The sequence below is a fragment of the Xenopus laevis genome, chromosome 6S (assembly GCF_017654675.1).
Source record: "Xenopus laevis strain J_2021 chromosome 6S, Xenopus_laevis_v10.1, whole genome shotgun sequence".
Taxonomy (NCBI): domain Eukaryota; kingdom Metazoa; phylum Chordata; class Amphibia; order Anura; family Pipidae; genus Xenopus; species Xenopus laevis.
This window is the reverse complement of record NC_054382.1, coordinates 89,204,553-89,213,141: the sequence shown is the minus strand read 5'-3', so window position 1 is coordinate 89,213,141 and position 8,589 is coordinate 89,204,553.

Sequence of the window (8,589 nt, the reverse complement as noted above, 5' to 3'; positions counted from 1 at the left end):
CTTTTGTAAAGAACTGGCGGATATCAGTTTGCCTTTACACAACAGTATTAAATGTACTGCGGAAATATGATTCAATAATAATAATATTATCTTTGGACCATTCAAGACTAACTCATTCAGGTTCCTTACCTTAGCTCTTTGTGAATTAAAGGGGTTGTTCACCTTTAACTACATTTTTAGTATGATGTAGAGAGTGATATTCTGAGACAATTTGAATTTGGTTTTCATTTTTTATTATTTGGGGTTTTTGAGTTATTTAGATTTTTAATCAGTAGCTCTCTGTTTTGCAATTTCAGCAGTCTGGTTGCTAGAGTCTAAATTACCCTAGCAACCAAGCATTGATTTGAATAGGAGACTGGAATAGAAGGATCAGTAATAAAAAGTAACAATAACAATGCATTTGTAGCCTTACAGAGCATTTGTTTTTTTAGAAGGGATCAGCGACGCCCATTTAAAAGCTGCAAGAAAAATGCAAATAATTATAAAACTATAAAAAATAAATAATGAAAACCAACTGAAAAGTTGCTTAGAATTAGCCATTCTATAACATAATAAAAGATAACTTAAAGGTGAACTGCCCCTTTAATGTCAGGTTGGTGCCTGGGAAATTATTTGTGATATACTTACATTAGGTACATCGGCGATGTTATTATAGAGAGTGCGAGGCTAAGGGGTACATTCACGAAATGACAGTTTGCAGACATTTTTGGTTATTTTTATCAACTGGATCAGAAACTTGCCAAAATAGAAACAGGAGCTCATTTGCAAAAAATTGTTAAATTGTCGTAGTGTATCAGATCTTTGCTTCCAACTGGTAGACTGATAAAATGAATTGTCGATTTGTTGCTATGTGCAACTGCAATTGTGCAATTTAACACCCATACTTGTAAAGAAACATTTGTACAGAATCTGGTCTTTTCCAGATTATCTTGGCAGTACCATTGACAGAAGGATCTGTAGTTATTTCATGTTGTGATGCAGTGTTGTAGCTCTGAAAATGCTTTAGAACTCCATGATATTTATATGAATTTTTTTAATTGAGCTGACAATTCCCCATTAATAACGCTTTCTCTACAGCATCCTGAGCCTGATGTCCCTGCACCCTCATGCTTGCTGTGCTCAAAACAGGCCAAGTGGGGGTGCATATTGCTAGTTCAAACAGTGCAGTTGTGATCTCTGCACTTGAAGAGCTACAATTAAAAAGAAACTCTGGATTTTGGCTCATAAAGTTACTGGTGGTGATAGGTTCTTATCCTGTCTTATAGAAGAAGCAACACTGCCATGACCAATGCAAGAATAGAACAGTAAGGCACCCATGTGCTCCAGTGTGGATTGAGGAGTATCTAGTATGAAAGTTGTATGGAAAGGCAGAGGTTGAAAGATGAGCATTACCCCAACCCCTAGCAAACAGAAGCCACATTCAGATGCATCTCACAACAACACAGGAACATCACTGAGAAGATGGTTCACATATGCTACTTTCATAGGTACTTTGAGTTGTCCGTTGATTGGGCAGGTTTGAAGATATAATTTGCCAAAGCATCTGGTCTGTGCATGGTATATCATCAGAAGAGGACGTGAAGAGAATCCACAGCTACTGCAGTTCCACTAGTGTGAGCTGTTGGCCTGAATGAACACAATAAGCCTTAAGGCTAATCATACAATATCCAACCAAGAGGTTGATCGGCTGGAGTATTGACCAATTTATGGCAACCTCTATCACCCCTTATACTGTCACTCTGGCTTGTAGCTACACTTTATAATACAGTGGAATATGATAACACAGCTCTTTGTGTGCACTGTATATTCAATATCTATATACAGGTATAGGATCCATTACCTGGAAACCCATTATTGAGAAAGCTCCAAATTAAGGGAAGGCCATCTCCCATAAACTCCATTTTGAAGAAATAATTCAAATTTTTAAAAATGATTTTCTCTGTAATAATAAAAGAGTACCTTGTATTTGTATTTAAGATTAAATGATGTTTTGGTAGACTTAAAGGATACTGTCATGGGAAAACATGTTTTTTTTCAAAATGCATCAGTTAATAGTTCTGCACTGAAATCCATTTTTCAAAAGAGCAAACAGATTTTTTTATATTTAATTTGGAAATCTGAAATGGAGCTAGACATATTGTCAGTTTCCAGCTTGCCCACAGTCATGTGACATGTGCTCTGATAAACTTCAGTCACTCTTTACTGCTGCACTGCAAGTTGGAGTGATATCACCCCTCCCTTCCCCCCCAGCAGCCTAACAACAGAACAATGGAAGGGTAACCAGATAGCAGCTCCCTAACACAAGATAACAGCTCCCTGGTAGATATAAGAACAGTACTTAATAGTAAAAGCCAAGTCCCACTGAGACTGATTCAGATACATTAAGGGGCACATTTACTAAAGGTCGAAGTGAATTCGGAGTGAATTTTCTAATTCAAAAACTTCGAATTTCGAAGTAATTTTTAGGTACTTCGACCATCGAATAGGCCAAATTCGACTTCGACTCGAATTGAAAATATTTCGAATATTCGACCATTCGAAAATCAAAGTACTGTCTCTTTAAAAAACTTTGACACTTCGCCACCTTAAACCTGCTAAAACAATGGTGATGTCATTTTTTCAATACCAATGTTATACTTGCAATACATTATGAAAACTAGTGTTCAATTTTAGTTGGGATACAGTTGGCAAACAGTTCAAATAAAATCTACATCTTGAACTATCAATACACAAAAAACAAACACCACATTCTGTTTTCTAAACTTTGCCTGCTGGATTATACATACATCATGTCTTACTTGTGTTAGAGGTTGTTGCCAGGAAAGCAGCAGCTGTGATATTGTTTTTTAGACTGAAAGTGAGAGAGAAAGAATATAAACATATTGTTGCCACCTTCTACTTTAAACAGACATCTGAAACTGATGATGCCCCTCAAATGATTGTTGTGTGCCCAAATTAGAGGAAACTGCAGCAAGTCCATTGTGTAGAAGGAACCCAACTGGAGGACAATGTCTAACACTGACTACTGAGAACCTTAAAATCACCACTGATAAAGTCTATCTACATGCAAATTCCCTCCTTGACATGGCAAAAAAGTCTTTATTTAAGAAAGCAATTAGATAACTTGTTATGGAATACAGGCAGGTTAATTGAATCCTGATAAAATTGAACCTAGCGTGTGTGTGGATGTGACAGGGACCTTAGTAATCTCCGCTGGGACAGGGGCTGATGTGAATGATGAGTAATATCTGTATACGCATATCACTGCTATGGAAATTAAAGATCATAAATATAGAACATCACAGGGGTCTCAAGCATGGTTGCCTCCATATCCAGGTATACATCTGCCTTTATAGCTGTTGCTTTACAAAGTGTTAGACATGTGGGTGTTGAACAGCTAAAATGGAAACAGAAACCTAAGGCTATTTCAGATAAGGAACATTCCGTTTATAGGCACATAGCAACTGTTAAGGTGGGTTTCATAGTTTCCTTCTGAGCACAGATCCCCCCCTAACAGAGGCATGATAATAGAGGGCTTTGGGTGACGACTATTCAACAATCTATTATAGTATCTTTATTTACCAGTTTTAACACACTGTTTTTCGCAGACAAGCCTAACAAAATCCAAGATGGGAAATTCCTGTGACAATTTTATGGCCTTTGATTACTATAGAGGTGCAGAACCTTTAGGCTGGTTTAAAAAGTTTAGTATACAAAATATGGCATTTCTAGCCATATTAACTTTTCGGGTTCAGTTCTCATTTAACTTATGGGGCACAAAGTAGAGGAAAAAGGGTCTTCAAGGAGAATTCAAACTGTAATAAAAAAAACCCTTCCCTCCTACCCTGGGTAGACCCCCCTCCCCCAGCCTACCTGCCGCCGCGGGCAAATGCCCCTAATTTTTTTACTCACCCCTCCGTTCAGATTCTGGCCTTGGAATTCACAGCAGCCATCTTCTTCTCCGGTAATCTTCGTGTCTTGGCGGCATTTTCAGCGCATGCGCAGTTGAAGTAAATTTCAGGTCCCGAAATTTACTCCAACTGCGCATGCGCCGAAACCTCAGAAAAAGACAGCAGAAAGAAGATGACAGCCGTGAACTCCGAGGCCAGAATCTAGACGGAGTGGTGAGTAAAAAATTAGGGGCAGATAGGCTGGGGGGAGGAGGGTCTACCCAGGGTAGGGGGAGGTTTTTTTTTATTTTTACGGGTTGAATTCTCCTTTAAGGACAATTCCAACCCATGTATAGGGAGAGCACTGGAGGTTCTTTTTATTAACTGAAGGGGAACCCACTGTTCCTGTAAAGCAGGGGTGCCCAAGAGGTAGATCTGGATCTACCAGTGGACCTTTAGCTGGTGATCAGTAGATCTTAAGACACTGTCCACAAACAGCTTGTCTAAATCATCCTTCTGTTTCAAACTTTTCATTCAGATATTTATTATGTTAAGGTTACATAAGAAATAGTTGTTTGTTAAATATATTAATATAAATTCTCTCATAAATCAATATAATATTTAAGTAATATTTTCCATGGAACAGAATGCTAGCAATGTTTTATGGATGTAGATCATAATGAGACAACGTCACTAAAAGTAGCATTACATTAGTAAAGTATGGGCACTCTTTCTGTAAAGGGAAAAATCTCCAAATCAGGTTTTAAAGAGGACTGAAAATAAAATTCAATTGAATATGTGAGCTAAATGTGAGCAGAGCATTTTCCTACTGTATATCTTTAATACAAAGCACGACTCACATAATCAAGGCTGGATGATAAAAGAAAAAAGCCACCCATTGCAATTAGTGAGCACTCTGTGACGGGGAGTGAGTGACCATGTGATTTAGTGACTCTAATGGATGCGCTTGTATGAACAGTAAGATATGTTTTGATGTTGTTATATCATGAAGCAAACAATAAATTTTAATGTGCGCTGCTCGCTATTTTCCCATGGATAGCTGGCAAGGTCGAACTACAAATGAGATGTTCAATCTCACCACAGATCTTCTGTCATGTTTAAAGATTAATAATTGTTTTCAGCTCTGCAGAAAAACCTTCAGGTTTTACCTCCAGGCTCCTGATGGTCCTGACCCTCATTACACATTCCATATCCCAAACAATCACAAGCTTTTTTCCCTCTCAAAGGCTGCCGTTCTAATGAGAGTTTGTTCAGCTAAAATTCATTACACATCTCTCATTATCGTTATGCTGAAGTGCTCCATTTTACATTTTAATTAAAATGCACATTTTAAAACAGCCAACTTGAATGTATTCCAATCTTTTTCATCGAGTTCGCTTTCCACCACATGATTTTCTCAACAAAAGATTTTGCCGTTTCTTAGCTCCCACATGGCCTTGAATAATAAACATGGATTTTATGGGGTATTCCAAGAAGCACATTCTGGGAGTGACCTACGGCTGCCTGTTGTAGCACATAATGCTCTCACTATGAGCGGGTTTTCTTTGGAGATATCTTATATCATTGCACTTTTTCTTTTACGTGGCATCTGTAAAGGGAATTTATACATATTTATAGGCAGCATTTATCACCCGTTTACTTCCCCTTAAATAATGAATGTGTGTGAAAACCGGGCATATTGTTGTATCAACCTAGGAAATATTATCATTTACATATATTGTATATTAAAGATAAATAAAAAGCTTTGTTAAATGAAATTTTAAATGGGGACTTCTGGTTTGGCACTTGAAAGGATGGAGGTGCAGAGTAAGAGCTCCTGCTGTGTGGTGGTCTAAAATCGACTTATTTACGTATAAAGCCTTTGGTACTTAAAGGAGAACCAAACCCTTTTTATTAAAATCTCCTACCCCCATACCCTACATAGACCCCCCTGCTCCCCCCCCCAGCCTAGGTGTTACCCTGGGTAAATGCCCCTAACTCTGCCAGTCCCAAACAACTGTGCATGCGCCGAATGCAACAGAAATTGCAGAGTCGCCGGAAGAAAACCTGAACACTATTCTAAGATCCGGAAAATGGCGAGTGGGAGGTCCACTGTGCGTCTCTGCATTTAAGGATCGGAAACTTTTAAACGTTTTTTTTTTTAACACTAAGGGGCAGATTTACTAAGGGTTGAAGTGAATTAGAGGGAATTTTCAAAAAAAAAAAAAGTAAAAAAATTTGAAGTAATTTTTTGGATACTTCGACCATCGAATAGGATACTACGACTTCGAATTTACTTCGACTTCGATTCCAAGTAAAAATCGTTAACCATTCGATAATTGAAGTACTGTCTCTTTAAAAAAAACTTCGACTTCAATACTTCGCCAAATTAAACCTGCCGAAGTGCTATGTTAGCCTATGGGGACCTTGTACAACATTTTTCAAAGTCTTTACACATCGAATAAAAATCCTTCGTTCGATTGCTAAAATCGTTCGAAACGTTTGCCGGATTGCCAAATTTGTTGAAAAAACTTTGAATTCGATATTCGAAGTTTTTTTAATTCAATGGTCGAATTTCGAAGTTTTTTGTACTATCAGCCGATACACACATATATATATATATATATATATATATATATATATATATATATATATATATATATATATATATATATACATACATATATACACACTATATATATATATACTATATATATATATATATATATACACTATATATATATATATATATAAAAAAAATGTGTAATTTTGCATTTCTATTTCAAAACTTCAATAAAATGTTGAAAAATGAAAGTTTAAGGGGGTTATTTATTAGTCCGAGTCCGAATGCAAAAAACCTGAAAAATTTGTTTGTTTTTTTTACTATAAAATCTGAACTTTTGGTGAAAAAAAACCTTGAATTTTTAGGAATTTATTATACCCCTAGGATGGAAAAAGTCAGAATATGAAAATCCGGCATCTCAGACCTGCCGAGGTTGCATATAAGTCAGTGGGAGAAGTCCCGAAGATATCTTGATCTGCACTGGGTTTCGTGCAATAATCCGAAGATTTCATGGTTTTCGATAAAAATCCGAAAAGGTTGTTTTCGTACGGTCGTTTTTCCCCTGGACCTTCCCATTAAACTACTCGGTAGGGGTTACACAAAGAGAATATAGGCCTGAAGTGTGAAGTCACTGAGGATTCAGGATCTAATATCCACACCACCACCTCTGAAATTCTAATTATGGCTGCTGGGGTGAGGAATGAATTTAATGGATAGCCCCCTTTTACCAATGTACCCACATAAGGATAACATACAGTCATGCTTGAATGTTTGTGAACTGTTTCAATTTTATATATTTTTATTTGTGACCTAAAACATTGTCTAATTTTCAAACAAGTCCTAAAAGTAGATGAAGAAAACCTAGTTAAACAAATGAAATAAAAAAATATTATATTTTGTCATGTACTGTATTTATTTAAAAAAAATTATTCAATAACATAACTATGTGGGGCAAAAGTAAGTGAATCTTTAGGATCATGATATTATTTAAAGGTGTAATGAAAGTCTGGTGTTTTCGGTCAACCGGATGACAATCAGTTGTGACTAAGAGACCATCTTTTATTTAAAACTGATCCAGCAAAGCCTTATCATAAATACAATACATTTGTGGATGTGTATCATGGCTCAAAAAAAGAGGTGCCTGAGGCCCTCAGGAAAAGAGTTGTTGAAATCCTGACCTTAATCCAAATGAAATGTTGTGGAAAGACCTAAAGTGAGTGTTTCATGTGAGGAAACCCACCAACATCTAAAAGCTGAAGTTTTCTGTATGGAGGAATGGGCTAAAACCCAAATTGATGTGCAGGACTGATTTTATCACAAACATTTAGTTGCAGTTACACACCACATACTGAGAGCACAATTCACTTACTTTTGCCACACACAGATATGTTATTGTTTTTCAATTAATATCTGAAACACCTAGCTATAACTTTACTTAATATAAATAACACTAATTTAAAATACTTTTTGTGTGTTATAAAAACTGTGCATAGTGTATCCTCTTAGAACCACTGATATTATGGAAACCTTAATTATAAGTAGGGGTTATCCTTCATTTGACTCACTAACCTAGTTAGGTAACTATTCTATTGGCGTAATGTTCAACTGAAGGTTGCCATCAATGCATTACAGATCCAGAGGAGGAAATAGTTGCTTTTGCTCTTAGCAAGAGTTGGTATACATGGGTAAATATAGATGCAGTGCAATGGGGGGGGGGGGGGGTGTAGAATCAGATTTAAGTTGATTGTTATTTTCCTTGGGTACTCTTACACCATTATAATATATATATAAGTTATATCATTTATTATTACCCAGCTTAGATTTTAAGATGGGATACCCCAGCATGACACTGAAATTATCCACCCAATGGTTGTGGAGAGAAAAACGACCCATTGTAAAGGAAACTTCTAGAGCAAGCCTTTGCAAAGCTTTCCACCAGTGAAGCCATGCTCCGGAGGGGGAGCACTCTAAAGTTGGATAGAAACCCACCATCTCCAGCTATTCTCCTACCTGAAAACTGGCAAGGAGTGGGGGATGCAAACAGGCAGGTGGGGGCTGTGTGTGCCGACCCCTGCAAAGATTATTTTACAGGGGACCAATACCATGTACTTCTACAACTGCTCCCTTTAAAACAGA